This window comes from Erythrolamprus reginae, chromosome 7, assembly GCF_031021105.1.
Source record: "Erythrolamprus reginae isolate rEryReg1 chromosome 7, rEryReg1.hap1, whole genome shotgun sequence".
Taxonomy (NCBI): domain Eukaryota; kingdom Metazoa; phylum Chordata; class Lepidosauria; order Squamata; family Dipsadidae; genus Erythrolamprus; species Erythrolamprus reginae.
In genome coordinates, this window is record NC_091956.1 from 5,599,927 (window position 1) to 5,618,532 (window position 18,606).

The 18,606-nt window shown below is 42.5% G+C and overlaps 1 protein-coding gene across 1 annotated transcript in view; it reads left to right on the top strand.

The window, feature by feature from the left end:
* The window catches only part of LOC139170022 (uncharacterized), a 36,769-nt gene that overhangs the window by 9,196 nt on the left and 8,967 nt on the right, over positions 1-18,606 (top strand). The window lies entirely within an intron of this gene.

The window sequence follows — 18,606 nt, forward strand, 5'->3', positions numbered from 1 at the left end:
CATGCTGGCTGAGGAATTCTGGGCGTTGAAGTCCACAGAGCTTAAAGTTGGACTCCCCATGAACTATAGTAGTCTACAATCATAGAATCATAGAGTTGGAAGGGACCTCCAGGGTCATCGGGTCCAATCCCCTGCTCAATGCAGGATACATTAAACCATCCCAGAAAGATGACTGTCCAGTCTCTGTTTGAAGACCTCCAGTGAAGGCGAGCCCACCACCTCCTGTGGCAGACTGTTCCACTGGTTTATCACCCTTACCGTTGGAAAGTTTTTTTCTGATATCTAATCTAAATCTAAATCTCCTGGTGATTGGCCCAAAGTCATTCAGTTGGCTTTCATGGCCAAGGTAGGACTAGAATTCACATCTCCTGGTGATTGGCCTAAAGTCATCCAGTTGACTTTCATGCCTAAGCCTGGATTAGAACTCACAGTCTCCCATTTTCTAGTCTGGTGCCCTAACCACTAGACAAAACTGCCTCTTTTGTTCTCTTCTCAAGCTAAAAGAGTATTTTTTTTGTATTTCTAGGTTTTGGTATTTTTCCTAAGATTAAATTACTTCTGGATTTTAAAGTGATATTTTGCAGAGGGAAGAAGTAGCTGCAACTTTCATGTGCCATTTGTTTGTTTTCCAACTGCTTAGCAAGAATGTACTATTCCTTGTACAAGTTTTGTTTTGGCCTCGTAGAACCTGAATTCTGGATCTTGCATCAAAGCAATCAATATTTAAAAAAGGGAAAAAAGGGTCGAGAAAAAACCACTTCCGCTTTGCATAATTTTCATCTGCAGGAAACTCAGACTCTTCAAGATTCTTTTATGTAGCTGTTTGTATAAGTGATACAGAAAATAATACAGCTACAGAAATTAATGAACGGAGAGCATGATCTTTCTTTTTTTTAAAAAAAAAAACACCAATTGATTAAAGTTCCCTCGGGATTGGCATTTCAGTGAGCTAAGCTTCAATTATGTTATAATGTCAGATTCCAGCCCATCTTATTGTAATGCTATTTTTAAACTTCTCTTCATTTGCCCAGAATAATCAGCTCAAGAGGTCAAGAAAATCTATTTTGATTTTAAGAAATGCATCACACCGTTGTGTGTTTCTGTGTCTGCCTGTCTATCTGTCTGTCTGTCTCTCTCTCTCTCTCCCTCTCTCTATATGTGTGTGTGTGTATGTGTGTAATTTATAGAAACATAGAAGACTGACGGCAGAAAAAGACCTCATGGTTCATCTAGTCTGCCCTTATACTATTTCCTGTATTTTATCTTACAATGGATATATGTTTATCCCAGGCATGTTTAAATTCAGTTACTGTGGATTTACCAACCATGTCTGCTGGAAGTTTGTTCCAAGGATCTACGACTCTTTCAGTGAAATAATATTTTCTCACGTTGCTTTTCATCTTTCCCCCAACTAACTTCAGATTGTGCCCCCTTGTTCTTGTGTTCAATTTCCTATTAAAAACACTTCCCTCCTGGACCTTATTTAACCCTTTAACATATTTAAATGTTTTGATCATGTCCCCCCTTTTCCTTCTGTCCTCCAGACTCTACAGATTGAGTTCATGAAGTCTTTCCTGATACGTTTTATGCTTAAGACCTTCCACCATTCTTGTAGCCCATCTTTGGACCTGTTCAATTTTGTCAATATCTTTTTGTAGGTAAGGTCTCCAGAACTGAACACAGTATTCCAAATGTGGTCTCACCAGCGCTCTATATAAGGGGATCACGATCTCCCTCTTCCTGCTTGTTATACCTCTAGCTATGCAGCCAAGCATCCTACTTGCTTTTCCTACCGCCTGACTGCACTGTTCACCCATTTTGAGACTGTCAGAAATCACTACCCCTAAATCCTTCTCTTCTGAAGTTTTTGCTAACACAGAACTGTCAATGCAATATTCAGATTGAGGATTCCTTTTCCCCAAGTGCATTATTTTACATTTGGAAACATTAAACTGCAGTTTCCATTGCTTTGACCATTTATCTAGTAAAGCTACATCATTTACCATATTACAGACCCCTCCAGGAATATCAACCTTATTGCACACTTTAGAGTCATTGGCAAATAGGCAAACCCTCCCTACCAAACCTTCCCCTATGTCACTCACAAACATATTAAAGAGAATAGGACCCAGAACAGAACCTTGTGGCACACCGCTTGTAACCTGTTTCTTCTCAGAATACTCACCATTAACAATAACTCTATGATGTCTATGCTTCAGTCTATAAGATTTTTATACTTTTTCCATCCAACATAGCAATGGATGGAAACTAATCAAAGAGAGAATCGACCGGGAAATTAGGAGAAATTTCCATATAGTGGGAACAATGAATCAGTGGAACAGCTTGCTTCTAGAAGTTGTGAGTGCTCCTACACTGAACGTTTTTAAGAAGACATTGGACAACCATGTGTCCTGAATTATAAAACCCTCTTGAATAAAAATAATTAATAATAATTAAAAAAATAAACACAATGCTTCTGAGTCCAGGACCTTATTCACAAAATAAATCTCTTAGGGCCAAAAATTCTACAATAGAAAGGATTATTTTTTTTAAAAAAGTCATTGATTTTTCCAATCAACTGAATAAGAATGGCGTTAAAACAAAGAAAAAATGTTTAGCGTAGAATTTTTTTTCACTTTCATATCTTTACTGAAAGCTATTGTCTCTCCTATATCCCATATATCCTCTCTACTATCCTTATATCTTTCTTCTATTCTCTCATTGATTATTTTATCCTATACTCTCTCTTCTATTCTTTCTCTAATTCTATTTGGTTGAAGGTGTCCTCTATTCCCTTCATTGTGTATTATTGTGTATTGGACAAAATAGATAGATAGATAGATAGATAGATAGATAGATAGATAGATAGATAGATAGATAGATAGAACAAGAATGATCAAGGAAATGGAGCCCCTCCCTTATGAAACCAGGTTGCAACACCTTGGTCTCTTCAGCCTTGAAAGACGGCGTTTAAGGGGTGACTTGATCGAAGTGTATAAAATCCTGCATGGGATAGAAAAGGTGGATAGAGAAAAATTCTTTTCTCTGTCACACAATACTAGGACGAGGGGGTACTCCCTAAACTTTAGTAATAGAGTTGTTGAAGCATGGAACTCATTACCGGACTCTGTAGTATCATCTCCTAACCCTTCACATTTTACCCTTAGACTGTCCACGGTTGTCCTCTCCAGATTCCTAAGAGGTCAGTAAGGGGCGTGCATAAGTGCACTAGAGTGCCTTCCGACCCCTGTCCTATTGTCTAATAAATCTAATAAATCTAACAAATCTAATAAATAATAATAATAATTGTCTCTCCTATAACCCATATATCTTCTCTTCTATCCCTATTTCTTTCTTCTATTCTCTCATTGATTATTTTATGCTATATTCTCTCTTCTATTCTTTCTCTAATTCTATTTCCTTGAAGGTGTCCTCTATTACCTTCATTGTTTATTATTGTGTATTGGACAAAATAGATAGATAGATAGATAGATAGATAGATAGATAGATAGATAGATAGATAGATAGATTTAATACAAGCCAGGCAGGAGGGTGGTCTGAGCAATCTACCAGACTTCTACCCAATCTACAGGACTTCTACTCAATCTACAGGACTTCTACCCATATTCAGTGATTCTGTGACAGCTGAAAATAAGTGTTTGTCCACCTCGTGACATATTTTTATTCTAGCCATTTCTGCCACCTCTAAAATAGTCACACACAAAAAAGGTGAATAGGTATTGAAACACAAATTCCCCAAGTGCTGTACAAAAAGGATACTTTGGGTAGTTTCTAGCCCATTATTTCTTCTCAATTTGTGTACAGATATTGTTTGATGTATCGCTTGATGTGTAGAATAGAGTTCAGTAGAGTGGGAGGGGAAGGGAAGGGGGGAGAGGAGAGAAGTGAAAAGAGAAGAGAGGAGATTTGAAGAGAGGAGAAGAGAAGAGAGGAGAGGAGAAAAGAAGAGAGGAGAGGAGAGGAGAATCATAGAGGAGAGGAGAATCATAGATGAGAAGATAGGAGAGAAGAGGAGAATCATAGAGGAGAGGAGAGGAGAGGAGAATCATAGAGAAGAGGAGAGGAGAGAGAAAAGAAGAGGAGAGAAGAGAAGAGAAAAACACATAGCATTATGCATAGCTTCACATAGCATTATGTGAAATTATAAATGACTAATTGATTTAAAGTAATACAATGAATATAACAACATAATCAGACAACAAATTTTGATGTTAACGACTTGATTTATACAATTATTATATTATGTTAGGAGTTCTGTTTTTTAATATAAGTTTTGTTTAGAGGAAAAAATAGATAAATAACCGGTTGATTAAATTGCAATGCAATATTTATTGAGATAGATATACAAACAAGATCTGTCAATGGAAATTTTGAAATTTCTTACATAAAAGTCAGAACAAATTAATTGATTTGGAACAATATATGAAATTCTGAGCACTAATAAGATTTTGAAATGTACAATGAACACGAATGTAAGATGATCTGGTTAATTATAAGTCTAAAAGTATTGTAGTTATGCATTTGCGGCATACAAATCTAAATAATAATGTTCTGCCGGTGTGTTTCAACTGCCCGTAATTACAGGGTAATTAGTCCAGGAAGACACACATCACACGATAAAAGGAAAACCCAAAAGTTTTTATAAACAGAAAAACAGAAACAGCTCCCTTTTTAAATGTCAAAGGGATTTTCTGGTACACACAAGGCACAGGGTAAATGCAATCCAATTGCTCACCCAATAACTGTGAAATTGAGTCCAATTCTAAAGTCTAGAGAGTCCACACACAATCTTGAACAGCACAAAAACCATGATCTTGACGAAACAATGAATCAGATAAACTGCCATGAGGCTAAAACACCAAGCTGCATTTTTATCTGTAGCACTAATTACAGCAGCCCCACTCAACCGCAGGTAGCCTCATTTTCTCTTGTAATAATCCTTCAGTTGTTGTCTCCTATGCATCACTCTACACATGCGTGGATGTGTCAGTCAACGAAGCGGTGGAAGTGATGTGCCGGTGCCTGGAGGCTGTTGGGGCCTGGATGGGTGTCAACAGACTCAAACTCAACCCGGATAAGACGGAGTGGCTGTGGGTTCTGCCTCCCAAGGACAATCTCATCTGTCCGTCCATCACCCTGGGGGGGGAATTATTGACCCCCTCAGAGAGGGTCCGCAACTTGGGCGTCCTCCTCGATCCACAGCTCACATTAGAAAACCATCTCTCAGCTGTGGCGAGGGGGGCGTTTGCCCAGGTTCGCCTGGTGCACCAGTTGCGGCCCTATCTGGACCGGGACTCATTGCTCACAGTCACTCATGCCCTCATCACCTCGAGGTTCGACTACTGTAATGCTCTCTACATGGGGCTACCTTTGAAAAGTGTTCGGAAACTTCAGATCGTGCAGAATGCAGCTGCGAGAGCAGTCATGGGCTTACCCAGGTATGCCCATGTTTCACCATCACTCCGCAGTCTGCATTGGCTGCCGATCAATTTCCGGTCACAATTCAAAGTGTTGGTTATGACCTTTAAAGCCCTTCATGGCACTGGACCAGAATATCTCCGAGACCGCCAACTGCCGCACGAATCCCAGCGACCAATTAGGTCCCACAGAGTGGGCCTTCTCCGGGTCCCGTCAACTAAACAATGTCGGTTGGCGGGCCCCAGGGGAAGAGCCTTCTCTGTGGCGGCACCGACTCTCTGGAACCAACTCCCCCCAGAGATTAGAACTGCCCCTACTCTCCCTGCCTTCCGTAAACTCCTTAAAACCCACCTCTGCCGTCAGGCATGAGGGAACTGAAACACCTCCCCCGGGCATGTTTAATTTATGCATGGTATGTTTGTGTGTGCGTCTGTTAGTTTATGGGGTTCTTTTAAAGCTTGTATAAATTTTAAAGTTTTCTGATTATTTATTATTTGTTCTATTCTGTTGTGAGCCGCCCCGAGTCTTCGGAGAGGGGCGGCATACAAATCTAAATAATAAATAAATAAATTAATTAATTAATTCTTGCTCAGAATCCAGGGATGATACAGAGGATTGATCTCCTCCTGGGCTGTCTGCCAAACTCCCCTCTTCCCTGTCACTCCCGCTTCCTTGGTCAGAGGAGGCTTCGTCAGCAGATTCCATCGGGAGCAAAACAGGCCTGCGGCATGTGGATGTTCCCCCTACATCCACCTGCACATTCCTTGGGGCAGGGGCTGGGCCAGAGCTAACCACAACAACAACAACAAAAAAAATAACAACAACAACAGCAACAACAACAACAACAATAACAATAACAACAACAACAATAGATGAATACCTGGTAAGCAGATTCTTTGTTCTATTTTCCTCCCCAAAAACTAAGGTGAGTCTTATACTCCAAAAAATACGGTACCTAAAATAAAAAGTTTTTTTAAAAAATGGAGGTTCTTTTTTTCTTTTTTTAAATATCGCCTGTGTCTTGCTCATATTTGTGCATTTATCCTTTTTTGGTTCGGCATGTGAATGGACATCTCTAATAAAATGGAACTTTGAGAAAACTCAATCCTCAGAGTTTTCTTTCACTGGGACTATTAATAATAATAATAATAATAATAATAATAATAATAATAATAATAATAATAATAATAATAATAATTCATTGGATTTGTATGCCGCCCCTCTCCGTAGACTCGGGGCGGCTAACAACAATGATAAAAACAGCATGTAACAATCCAATAATAAAACAGCTAAAAACCCTTATTTATAAAAACCAAACATACACACAAACATACCATGCATAACTTGTAATGGCCTAGGGGGAAGGGCTATCTCAACTCCCCCATGCCTGGCGGTATAAATGAGTCTTGAGTAGTTTACGAAAGACAGGGAAGGTAGGGGCAGTTCTAATCTCCAGGGGGAGTTGATTCCAGAGGGACAGGGCCACCACAGAGAAGGCTCTTCCCCTGGGGCCCGCCAAACAACATTGTTTAGTCGAAGGGACCTGGAGAAGGCCAACTCTGTGGGACCTTATCAGTCGCTGGGATTCGTGCGGTAGCAGGCGGTTCCGGAGGTACTCTGGTCCGATGCCGTGTAGGGCTTTAAAGGTCATGACCAACACTTTGAATTGTGACCGGAAACTGATTGGCAGTCAGTGTTGTAGAAACGTGGGCGAATCTAGAAAGCCCCACGATAGCTCTCACGGCCGCATTCTGCATGATCTGAAGTTTCCAAAAACTTTTCAAAGGTAGCCCCATGTAGAGAGCATTGCAGTAATCGAACCTCAAGGTGATAAGGGCATGAGCGACTGTGAGCAATGACCCCCTGTCCAAATTCATGCAGGGAATGTTTTGGTAAAATGCTTTGTGAAATGTACTCTTAATAAATTAACTTAACCTGCATAAGTTTGCAAGCTGGCAGAAGGATCAACACTTTGAATTGTGACCAGAAACTGATCAGCAGCCAATGCAGGCCACGGAGTGTTGAAGAAACATTTACTTGGAACCCCAGCCTCTCCAGATTGGGGTGGGATTTTCCCGATGAAACTGGAATAAATTCGCCGGGTGGCTTGCTAGAACTCTCTTGACATTTTGGACCACTGCCCAATTCTCTGCTTTAGGGTATCCTGCGATGCCTTTTGAAACGAGATGTGTGAGGCCATGGCTCTAAACCCCCATCGTCTCATTGAAAAAACAATTTGAGCTGGCCCCGATGAGCATCAATCATTATAATAGGACCAATTTCGCATCAATTACGGCTGCCATGATTTTCCAACTCATTACGGTGGCACAATCCGTTTCCCCCCCCCCACACACACACACACAATAAAACAGCAACCTTTTCAGGCACAAAATCGCAGGGCGTGAGTTTTGGCTGCACACTTCGACTCTTCCTTGGAGATTGGAGATGGACCAAGTCGTCTCTCTAGGAGATTTAATTGGTTTGGTGATGGGGGGGTTGTGTATGTGTGTGGTCTTTTGAGGAAAGGCTCAAAATATCAGATTGAATTAATCCTTCAAAGCGACAAAGCTGCATTTTGGCTAAAATTCATTTTATAGAAGAACTCACCCGCCCATAAAGTAAATCTCTGATCTCTGGCGGGCCCGGGACAGGGGCTTGTCCTCTGTCCTGGTGCTCCTTGACCTCTCAGCGGCTTTCGATACCATCGACCATGGTATCCTTCTGCGCCGGCTGGAGGGGTTGGGAGTGGGAGGCACTGTTCTTCAGTGGTTCTCCTCCTACCTCTCCGGTCGGTCGCAGTCGGTGTTAGTGGGGGGTCAGAGGTCGACCCTGAGGTTTCTCCCTTGTGGGGTGCCTCAGGGGTCGGTCCTCTCCCCCCTGCTATTTAATATCTACATGAAACCGCTGGGTGAGATCATCCAAGGGCATGGGGTGAGGTATCATCAATATGCCGATAATACCCAGTTGTACATCTCCACCCCATGTCCAGTCAACGAAGCAGTGGAAGTGATGTGCCGGTGCCTGGAGGCTGTTGGGGCCTGGATGGGTGTCAACAAACTCAAACTCAACCCAGACAAGACGGAGTGGCTGTGGGTCTTGCCTCCCAAGGACAATTCTATCTGTCCGTCCATTACCCTGGGGGGGGGAATTATTGACCCCCTCAGAGAGGGTCCGCAACTTGGGCGTCCTCCTCGATCCACAGCTCACATTAGAAAAACACCTTTCAGCTGTGGCGAGGGGGGCGTTTGCCCAGGTTCGCCTGGTGCGCCAGTTGCGGCCCTATTTGGACCGGGAGTCATTGCTCACAGTCACTCATGCCCTCATCACCTCGAGGCTCGACTACTGTAACGCTCTCTACATGGGGCTACCTTTGAAAAGTGTTCGGAAACTTCAGATCGTGCAGAATGCAGCTGCGAGAGCAATTATGGGCTTCTCCAAGTATGCCCATATCACTCCAACACTCCGCAGTCTGCATTGGCTGCCGATCAGTTTCCGGTCACAATTCAAAGTGTTGGTTATGACCTATAAAGCCCTTCATGGCACCGGACCAGAATATCTTCGGGACCGCCTCCTGCCGCACGAATCCCAGCGACCGGTTAGGTCCCACAGAGTTGGCCTTCTCCGGGTCCCGTCGACTAAACAATGTCGTCTGGCGGGACCCAGGGGAAGAGCCTTCTCTGTGGGGGCCCCGACCCTCTGGAACCAGCTCCCCCCTGAGATTAGGATTGCCCCCACCCTCCCTGCCTTTCGTAAACTCCTTAAGACCCACCTTTGCCGTCAGGCATGGGGGAACTAAAACACCTCCCCCTTGCCCATGTTGTTTTGTTGATTGATTGACTGTGTGCCTGTTTTTTATATATACTGCTTTTTATGAGATTATTAATTTCAATTGGAACTGGATGGGTGGGCATTGGATTTGGTATTGTGTACTGTACTGTTTTTTATTATTGTTGTGAGCCGCCCCGAGTTTGCGGAGAGGGGCGGCATATAAATCCAATAAACCTAAACCTAAACCAATAAACCTAAACAACCATTGGGAAAGAAATAAAAGGTTGGAATTTGGGTGGGAGGAGGAGGAGGAAGAGGAGGAGGACAGTTGCTGCTGAAGGAAGAAGGTGAGGTGAGGGGAATTTAAAAAATTCAAAATTTAAGGCTTGAAAAAAAAGAGGGACTTTGAGTCAGCACCCAGTGAAAGGAAAACACTTCGTTCACTCTGGGATGCCCAGAGCAAAGGGAGCATTTCTTTTCTCTGGGCGCTGGCAAAGGTTTATTCCCTCTCCAAGCACCCAGAGAAAGGAAAATGCTTTGTTTGCTCTGGACTGCCAAAGCCTCCTTAAGCACCACCGAAAGGCTCCTCTGGCAGCCCAGAAAAGCCCGAGATGGCCGGGATTAAAGGGGGAATGGCAGGAAACTGGCCGGGCCTTCGTACCGCTCTCAAATTTCCTGGGAATTTTTTCCAGGCTCGGGTTCTTAAGTAGAAAATGGTTCTTAAGTAGAGGCAAAAAAATCTTGAACACCCGGTTCTTATCTAGAAAAGTTCCTAAGTAGAAGCGTTCATAAGTAGAGGTACCAGATCTATACTAGTCTCCCTTCATTTTCAAATTCAGCAAAAATATGTTACCCATCCAGAATAAGAATGTGGCCATAAATCAAAGGCTACCTATATTCAAACAGTTCTGTTCTATGCACATGACAAATTAAAGGAGTAAACTCCTGTTCTGTCGGGCTCTCTGGCAGAATCCTCCCAAAAATTCACAGGTACAAATTTCAGACGCACACACGTTTGAAAATTCAAAACAATGTTCTTTATAATGAAAATTCACTTAAACCAAGCCCTCTTTTGGTATAGCAAAGAGCACTCGTCTCCAAACAAACTGGTAATTGGTACAAGTCCCTTATCAGTTCTGTGATACTTAGCTTGCAGCTGTGAGGCAATTCACAGTCCTTCTTCTTTCACAAAGTGAAACACACTTTGCCCTGGTTTAGTTTCAAAGCGGGGAAAAATCAGCACACAAAAGGTCAAAGTCAGTAAAGCAGTCACGAAACACAACGATCAGATAATCCTCCACAATGGCCAAACCCACAAGCTGCTCTTTATAGCAGCCTCACTAATGACCACAGCCCCACCCAACCACAGGTGGCCTCATTTTCTTTGATAATAATCTCTCAGTTGTTGCTGCCTATGCATCGCTCTCCGCATGCATGGCTGTATCATTGACTCTTGTTCTGAATCCAAGGAGGAGCTAGATAATTGATCTCCTTCTGAGCTGTCTGCCACACTCTCCTCCTCCCTGTCACTCATGTCTTCTTGGTCAGAGGAGCCTTCATCATCAGATTCCACCGGGGGCAAAACAGGCCTGCAGCATGTGGATGTCTCCCCCACATCCACAGTCCTTGGGGCAGGAGCTGGGCCAGAGCTAACCACAACAACTCCAAGTAGACATTCGTGCCGTAGCGTACCTCATAATATCAAAAAACAGTTTTGGGGGGGGGGGGGTTGTTTCTGTTTTTCCCTTAAGAAGCAGAGATACCCGCTCCACAGATGTATTTTCTGAGCTCTGGAAATGTTTACTCTGACATTTCTATTCTGCCTTATTAGTCACCGACTCCGACTTTATAGGAAGAAGATCAGACTTGTTTACACTTGGAAGCAGAGACAAAAAAACAGCCTTGACATTCAGACCTGTCAGAAGTCACATTTTCTGCCTCTTGATGGCAGTTTTGATATATAGTTATTTTGCACCAGAAGGTAACTATCTGAAAATAAAGACAGTTCATTCAGACGTAATGGGACAGTGGAAGACCTGGTGTTCACTTATCTTCTGTTGTGGTTAGCTCTGGCCCAGCTCCTGCCCCAAGGACTGTGGATGTGGGGGAGACATCAGCAAAATACCCTCTCTGAACAGTAGAGATTTTTCAGACTGAATAGTCAACTCTCCATGAACCTATAAGGGTCGCCCAGAAATTAATGCACCACATTTTTTTTCTCAGCCTACAGAAATGGTACAAATGCGTAACTTTAGATATACACTATTTGAATTGTCAGGAGTGCGTGTGCAAATTTTGTGTTTCTTCAGACAGATAGCGTAGCTGCAGCAGTGTTTCGAAATGGCGTCTGTAAGTGAGGTACGCTACAAACAGCGTGTCGTTGTTGAATTTCTCGCTGCGGAGAAAGAAACTGTTGGGAACATTCACAAACATTTTGTGTACAGTTTATGGAGAATCTGCAATTGACAGAAGTACGGTTAGTCGCTGGGCACAGAGGGTGAGGCAATTAGAAGATGGTTCAGCAGAGCTCCAAGGCTTCGTGACCAGAACAAGGAGTAGTACCAACAGGGCATAGATGCCTTTGAGTCTCGCTGGAGGAAGGCCACAGAACAGGATGGAGGTTACATGGAAAAGTAGGGAGTGTAGAAGAAACATCCTTCTTTCTTGTGTGTAAGTTTCATTGTGTTCAATAAATAATTGTTGAAGAAAAAAAATGTGGTGCATTACTTTCTGGGCGACCCTTGTAGGTTACTGTAGGCCAGTGGTCCCCAAACTACGGCCCGGGGGCCGCATGCGGCCCGCTGAGGCAATTTATCCGGCCCGCGGCAGCACATGAGATTTTATGTGGAGCCAGGCGTTGGAGTTGGGGGCGGGGAGCAACTAAAGTGCGAGGCTGGCTAAAGTTTTTCTTTTTTTGAATGGCAAAGATTTTTCTTATTCTGAATGTTGCGCATGTGCGCGCACTCCCCATCCCATTTTGGGCTGGCAGGGGGATGGGGGCGGAGAGGCCACAACGGAGAGGCTCGGCACCCACCCATCCGCAGCGGGCGGGGGCGGCTGCGGCTTCCTTTCCTTCTCCCTCCGGCAGCCATCACTGCAGGTTCCTTGGGTGGGAGCTGCCACTCCCTCTGGGCAGCCCAGCCAGGTGGCCGTAGAAAGTGCATAGATTATTAGAAAGTGGCAGAACCCGCCCGAGGAACTTGCGGTGACTGCTGCCAGCTTGGCTGGAGGCGACAGCGGTGGGTGAAAGAAAGAGCCGCGTCCGCCGTGAATGCTGGTGCCAAGCCTCACCGTTCCATGCCAGGCGGGCTGGCTGGTGGATGGGGGCGGGGAGGCCACAACCGAGATGCTCAGCACATGCCCATCTGCGGTAGGGGGGGGAGCGGCTGCGGCCGTGGCTCCCTTTCCTACTCCCACCTATATCTGCCACTGGTGGCCGTCACTGCAGGTTCCTCGGGTGGGAGCTACCACTCCCCTCTGGGCAGCCCAGCCAGGCGGCCGTAGAAAGTGCAGAGATTATTGCACTTTCTACGGCCACCTGGATGGGCTGCCCGGAGGGAAGTGGCAGCTCCCGCCTGAGAAACCTGCAGCGCTGGCCACCGACTTGGCAGGAGGGTTACATTGATTATTTAAAAATTGTTCTTGGGGAAAAGGAATCCTCAATCTGAGTATTGTATTGGCAGTTCTGTGTTAGCAAATGCTTCGAAAGAAAAGGATTTAGGGGTAATGATTTCTGACACTCTCAAAATGGGTGAACAGTGCAGTCAGGCGGTAGGGAAAGCAAGTAGGATGCTTGGCTGCATAGCTAGAGGTATAACAAGCAGGAAGAGGGAGATTATGATCCCGCTATATAGAATGCTGGTGAGACCACATTTGGAATACTGTGTTCAGTTCTGGAGACCTCACCTACAAAAAGATATTGAGAAAATTGAACGGGTCCAAAGACGGGCTACAAGAATGGTGGAAGGTCTTAAGCATAAAACGTATCAGGAAAGACTTAATGAACTCAATCTGTATAGTCTGGAGGACAGAAGGAAAAGGGGGGACATGATCGAAACATTTAAATATATTAAAGGGTTAAATAAGGTTCAGGAGGGAAGTGTTTTTAATAGGAAAGTGAACACAAGAACAAGGGGACACAATCTGAAGTTAGTTGGGGGAAAGATCAAAAGCAACATGAGAAAATATTATTTTACTGAAAGAGTAGTAGATCCTTGGAACAAACTTCCAGCAGACGTGGTAGATAAATCCACAGTAACTGAATTTAACCCTGCTGTTCTGTTCGGGTCGTATGCGACCCGAAGCCAAGTTTGAGTCCCTGTAAAAAAATTTCCCTGCATATCTGAAACTTGAAATTTCATGGCTTTTCATCATTTCAGGGGTACTCTCTATGAGAATTTTTTTTGGGGGGTGAGGGGCTTAGTTTTTGCTGGGCAAAAAAAGTTACAAATCTTCTGTTCCCGGGTCACCCTGACCCGGACCGAAAACTCTTCATTTGCAGTGCTTATGTTTGGTCTTTTTGAAAGCTTTTTTCACTTGGAAAGTAGTCTGAACATTTCTGCACACAATGATATGAAAATTGAAATGAAAAAAGTAAATCTTATTGGTTTATTTTGCGGATATAATGCACGCCCCCACGAGTCTGTTTCTGTTCGTATATGACCGGACCAAAAATAATTTTTTTAGGTACTTGAATTTGATCTTTTTGAAAACTTTTTCAACTGGAAAACTAGTTTGAACATTTATGAACATAATGATATGAAAATTGAACTGGAAAAATTGAGACTTATATTTTTATTTTGATCAAAAAGCCCCTCCCCCCATCCTTTTTTAATTTCGTGTCAATTTCTATTTTTTAAGGCTACAAATCCCTAAGGAATTTCCCCCCCAAAAGGTTTGATATACTAAATTGAACATTTCTGAATATAAGAAAAATATAAATGAACTGAAAAAAATGGTTCTTATTAGTTTATTTTTGCCACAAAAGGGCCACCCCCCACCCCCCGGCCTTGCTATGTGCCATTATTGTCACTGTTTATACATATTTGTCTAGAAATATTTGGAATATCCTTTTGAAAATCAACCACATTGTAGCCAGAGAACTAATTTTATGAAACAAACCCATTTTACTAAAAAAAAGTATGTAAGTTTGAAATTAACAGCATAATTTTTATATAAATTGAAATAATTGAACACAGGGGGAGGCATACATTTATGTGCAAAATAAACCAATATGCATCAATTTTTCCAGTTCAATTTTCATATCATTATGTTCATAAATGTTCAAGCTACCAATCCCACACCAACCTTAGTAAAATAGAATGTATTTTGCTAGCAAAACTATCCATAAAGTGAAGACTATTTAAAAAAAATGGGGGGGCGTGCATTTCATCAACAAAATAAACCAATATGCATCAATTTTTCCAGTTCAATTTTCATATCATTATGTTCAGAAATGTTCAAGCTACCAATCCCATACCAACTTTAGTAAAATAGAATGTATTTTGCACGCATAATTATCAATAAACCTAAAGAAAATTCACAAAAATGGGGGGGAGGCATATTTATGTGCAAAATAAACCAATAAGGATTAATTTCTTCAGTTCAATTTTCATATCATTGTGTGCAGAAATGTTCAGACTACTTTCCAAGTGAAAAAAGTATTCAAATTGACCAAACATAAGCACTGCAAATGAAGAGTTTTCGGTCCGGGTCAGGGTGACCCGGGAACAGAAGATTTGTTACTTTTCTTAAACAGAACAGCAGGGTTTTTTAAACATGCCTGGGATAAACATATATCCATCCTAAGATAAAATACAGAAAATAGTATAAGGGCAGACTAGATGGACCATGAGACTTCTATGTTTCTATGTTTCTATGTTCTTTCTGATATTTCTTTATCTCGCAGCACGATGAAAAGGTGTTCTTTTATTTAACCAGGTGTAAAAATCTTCCCAAATTTGGTAATATTTTGGTTTTTTCTTTTTCTTTTAGTTCCATTGTTAGTTTATCTGCTTCAGCACAGTCCAACATTTTTTTTTTATTAAATTCCGTTCATTTGGCATATTTTCATTTTTCCAAAATTGTGCTATGGCTATTCTCGTTGATGTTATTAAATGTTGTATCAAATAATAGTGTGTCCATCCTGTAAGAACTTCACCGGAATTGCCTTCTCTTTAGAGAACAATTTTTGGAAATAAAATTCTCTTCCCTCTGGTCGAAGGAGAACAGATGGGTAAGGGGAACTCATCGGAAGTTTTTACTACTCTGGTTTGGCCAAAGGTGAAGGGAATCATTCCTTTCCCCTGTTTATCACTGCACATCTAACTAGCAAGAAGTAGTTCAGCCGATATTTCTTTGAGCTCAGTGTTTTGGATCAGTAGCTTAGAATGCTGCATGGATAATTAAGAACTTTACAGTTTTAGCTGGAGGCTAAAACATCCGAAGAACGGTTGCAGGAACTGGGCATGGCTAATCCGCAGGGGGGGAAAAAAGGACTAAGGGAGACGTGATAGTAGTCGTGATACAAGAATGGTGGAAGGTCTTAAGCATAAAACGTATCAGGAAAGACTTCATGAACTCAATCTGTATAGTCTGGAGGACAGAAGGGAAAGGGGGGACATGATCGAAACATTTAAATATGTTAAAGGGTTAAATAAGGTTCAGAAGTGTTTTTAATAGGAAAGTGAACACAAGAACAAGGGGACACAATCTGAAGTTAGTTGGGGGAAAGATCAAAAGCAACGTGAGAAAATATTACTTTACTGAAAGAGTAGTAGATCCTTGGAACAAACTTCCAGCAGACGTGGTTGGTAAATCCACAGTAACTGAATTTAAACATGCCTGGGATAAACATATATCCATCGTAAGATAAAATACAGGAAATAGTATAAGGGCAGACTAGATGGACCATGGGGTCTTTTTCTGCCGTCAATCTTCTATGTTTCTATGTTTCTATTTGAGAGGCTGCCACAAACATGAAGGGGGCCAACCTACTTTCCAAAGCACCAGGAACAATGGATGGAAACTAATCAAAGAGGGAAACAACCTGGAATTAGGGAGAAAATTAATATATATATATATATATATATTAATTAATTTATTTGTTAGAATTTGTCAAACGGAAATGAGGGGAAAAAAAGAGGAAAAAATACAATGGCCGGGTCGATAGGCACAATAGTGCACGCCCCTTCTACTGACTACTTAAGTATGAAGTAAGGACCACGGAAGTGAATTTGTGAGTGAAACTGTGAATATTTGTAGCTGAGACAAGTGGATCAGATTGGGCATTACAGACTTTGATAACAATAGAATAGAATAGAATAGAATAGAATGGAGTAGAGAAGAGTAGAGTAGAATACAGTAGAATAGAGAAGAGAAGAGTAGAGTAGAGAAGAGTAGAGTAGAGGAGAGTATGGTAGAGTAGAGTAGAGTACGGTAGAGGAGAGGAGAGGAGAGAAGAGTAGAGAAGAGAAGAGTAGAATAGAGTAGAGTAGAGTAATGGTAGAGTAGAGTAGAGTAGAGTAGAGTATGGTAGAGAAGAGAAGAGTAGAGTAGAGTAGAGTATGGTATAGAGTAGAGTAGAGTAATGGTAGAGTAGAGTAGAGTATGGTAGAGTAGAGAAGAGTAGAGTAGAGTAGTGTAGAGTAGAGTATGGTAGAGTAGAGTATGGTAGAGTAGAGAAGAGTAGAGTAGAGTAGAGTAGAGTAGAGTAGAATAGAATAGAATAGACCAAAACCAAACCAAGATCAGATTTCTGATACTGTGCAAGTCAGACTTAACCTCTGACTATCTTTATTTTTTTTTTGAAAAAAATATTCCACGTAGGAGTCCCTTGCCAGCCCTGAGCATTCATAAAGTCACAGCTGTGATGAAACTCAAAGGCTACCTTGGCCACTGCAAAGTCAACACAGTCTTTCAGTGTTGGGTTTTCCAAGAATCCCTCCAGAGTGGTTTTTAATTTGCGGTGCTCAGGTGTCTGCCAGCAACAGAAGAACTGCAAGTTGCTAATTGCTCTGACTGCCCATCCCTGTTTTGTTACTGTGTGTGTGTGTGTGTGTGTGTGAGAGAGAGAGAGAGAGAGAGAGATTGCAACAGAGGGAGGGAAAGAGAGAGAGATAGAGAGACAGAGAGACAGAGACAGAAAGAGAGAAAAGGGCAGAGAGAGAGACAGAAAGACAGAGAGAGACACACAGAGAGACACAGAGAAACAGGCAGAGACAGAAAGAGAGACACACAGAGAGAGAAAGGCAGAGACAGAGACAGAGACACACACAGAGAGAGAGACAGAGAGAGAGAGACAGAGACACAGAGACAGAGACAGAAAGAGACACAGAGAGAGAGAGAGAGAAAGAAAGAAAGAAAGAGAGAAAGAGACAGAAACAGACAGAGAGAGACACACAGAGAGAGACAGAGAGACACACACACAGAGAGAGAGAGAAACAGAGAGACAGAGTGAGAGAAAGGCAGAGAGAGAGACAGAGAGACACACACAGAGAGAGACACACAGAGAGACACAGAGACACACACACACACACACACAGAAAGAGACAGAGACAGAGAGAGAGACACAGAGAGAGAGAGACAGAAAGAGAGAAAGAGACAGAGACAGAGAAAGACAGAGACAGAGAGAGACAGAGAAACAGAGAGACAGAGACAGAAAGAGACACACACAGAGAGAGAGAGAAACAGAGAGACAGAGACAGAAAGAGACACAGAGAGAGAGAGACACAGAGACACACAGAGAGAGAGACAGAGAGACAGAGACAGAAAGAGACACACACAGAGAGAAAGGCAGAGAGAGAGAGAGACACACACACAGAGAGAGAGACAGACAGAATGAGAGACACACACAAAGAGAGAGAGACAGAGAGACAGAGAGAGAGACAGAGACAGAAAGAGACACACACAGAGAGAAAGGCAGAGAGAGAGAGAGAGAGACACACACAGAGAGAGAGAGACAGACAGAATGAGAGACACACACAAAGAGAGAGAGACAGAGAGACAGAGAGAGAGACAGAGAAACAGAGAGACAGACAGAGACAGAAAGACAGAGAGAGAAAGAGAGCGACAGAGAGAGAGAGAGACAAAGAAAGAGAGAGAGAGAGAGGGAAGGAGACTTGTCTTTGTGAATTCACTCCTTTTACGTTTAATGAGACTGACAGCAAATTGCAGGAAATGAGCTGCCAGAACTGAAGATGGCCATTAAAGCAGCAGACATAACATTATGGTTTAATGGGCTCCCCATGGTGAATTTCACTTGACCTTGCTCGTGGTTGTCTGATTGGAAAGTTTCCTGTGTCTTTTCTCTGTTACCAAACTGGACCTGCTCTGTTTTGTAGATGATTTGACTTTTCGAAGGAAATAAATATCAGGTCTTCTTAGCCTTTAGCAATAGCA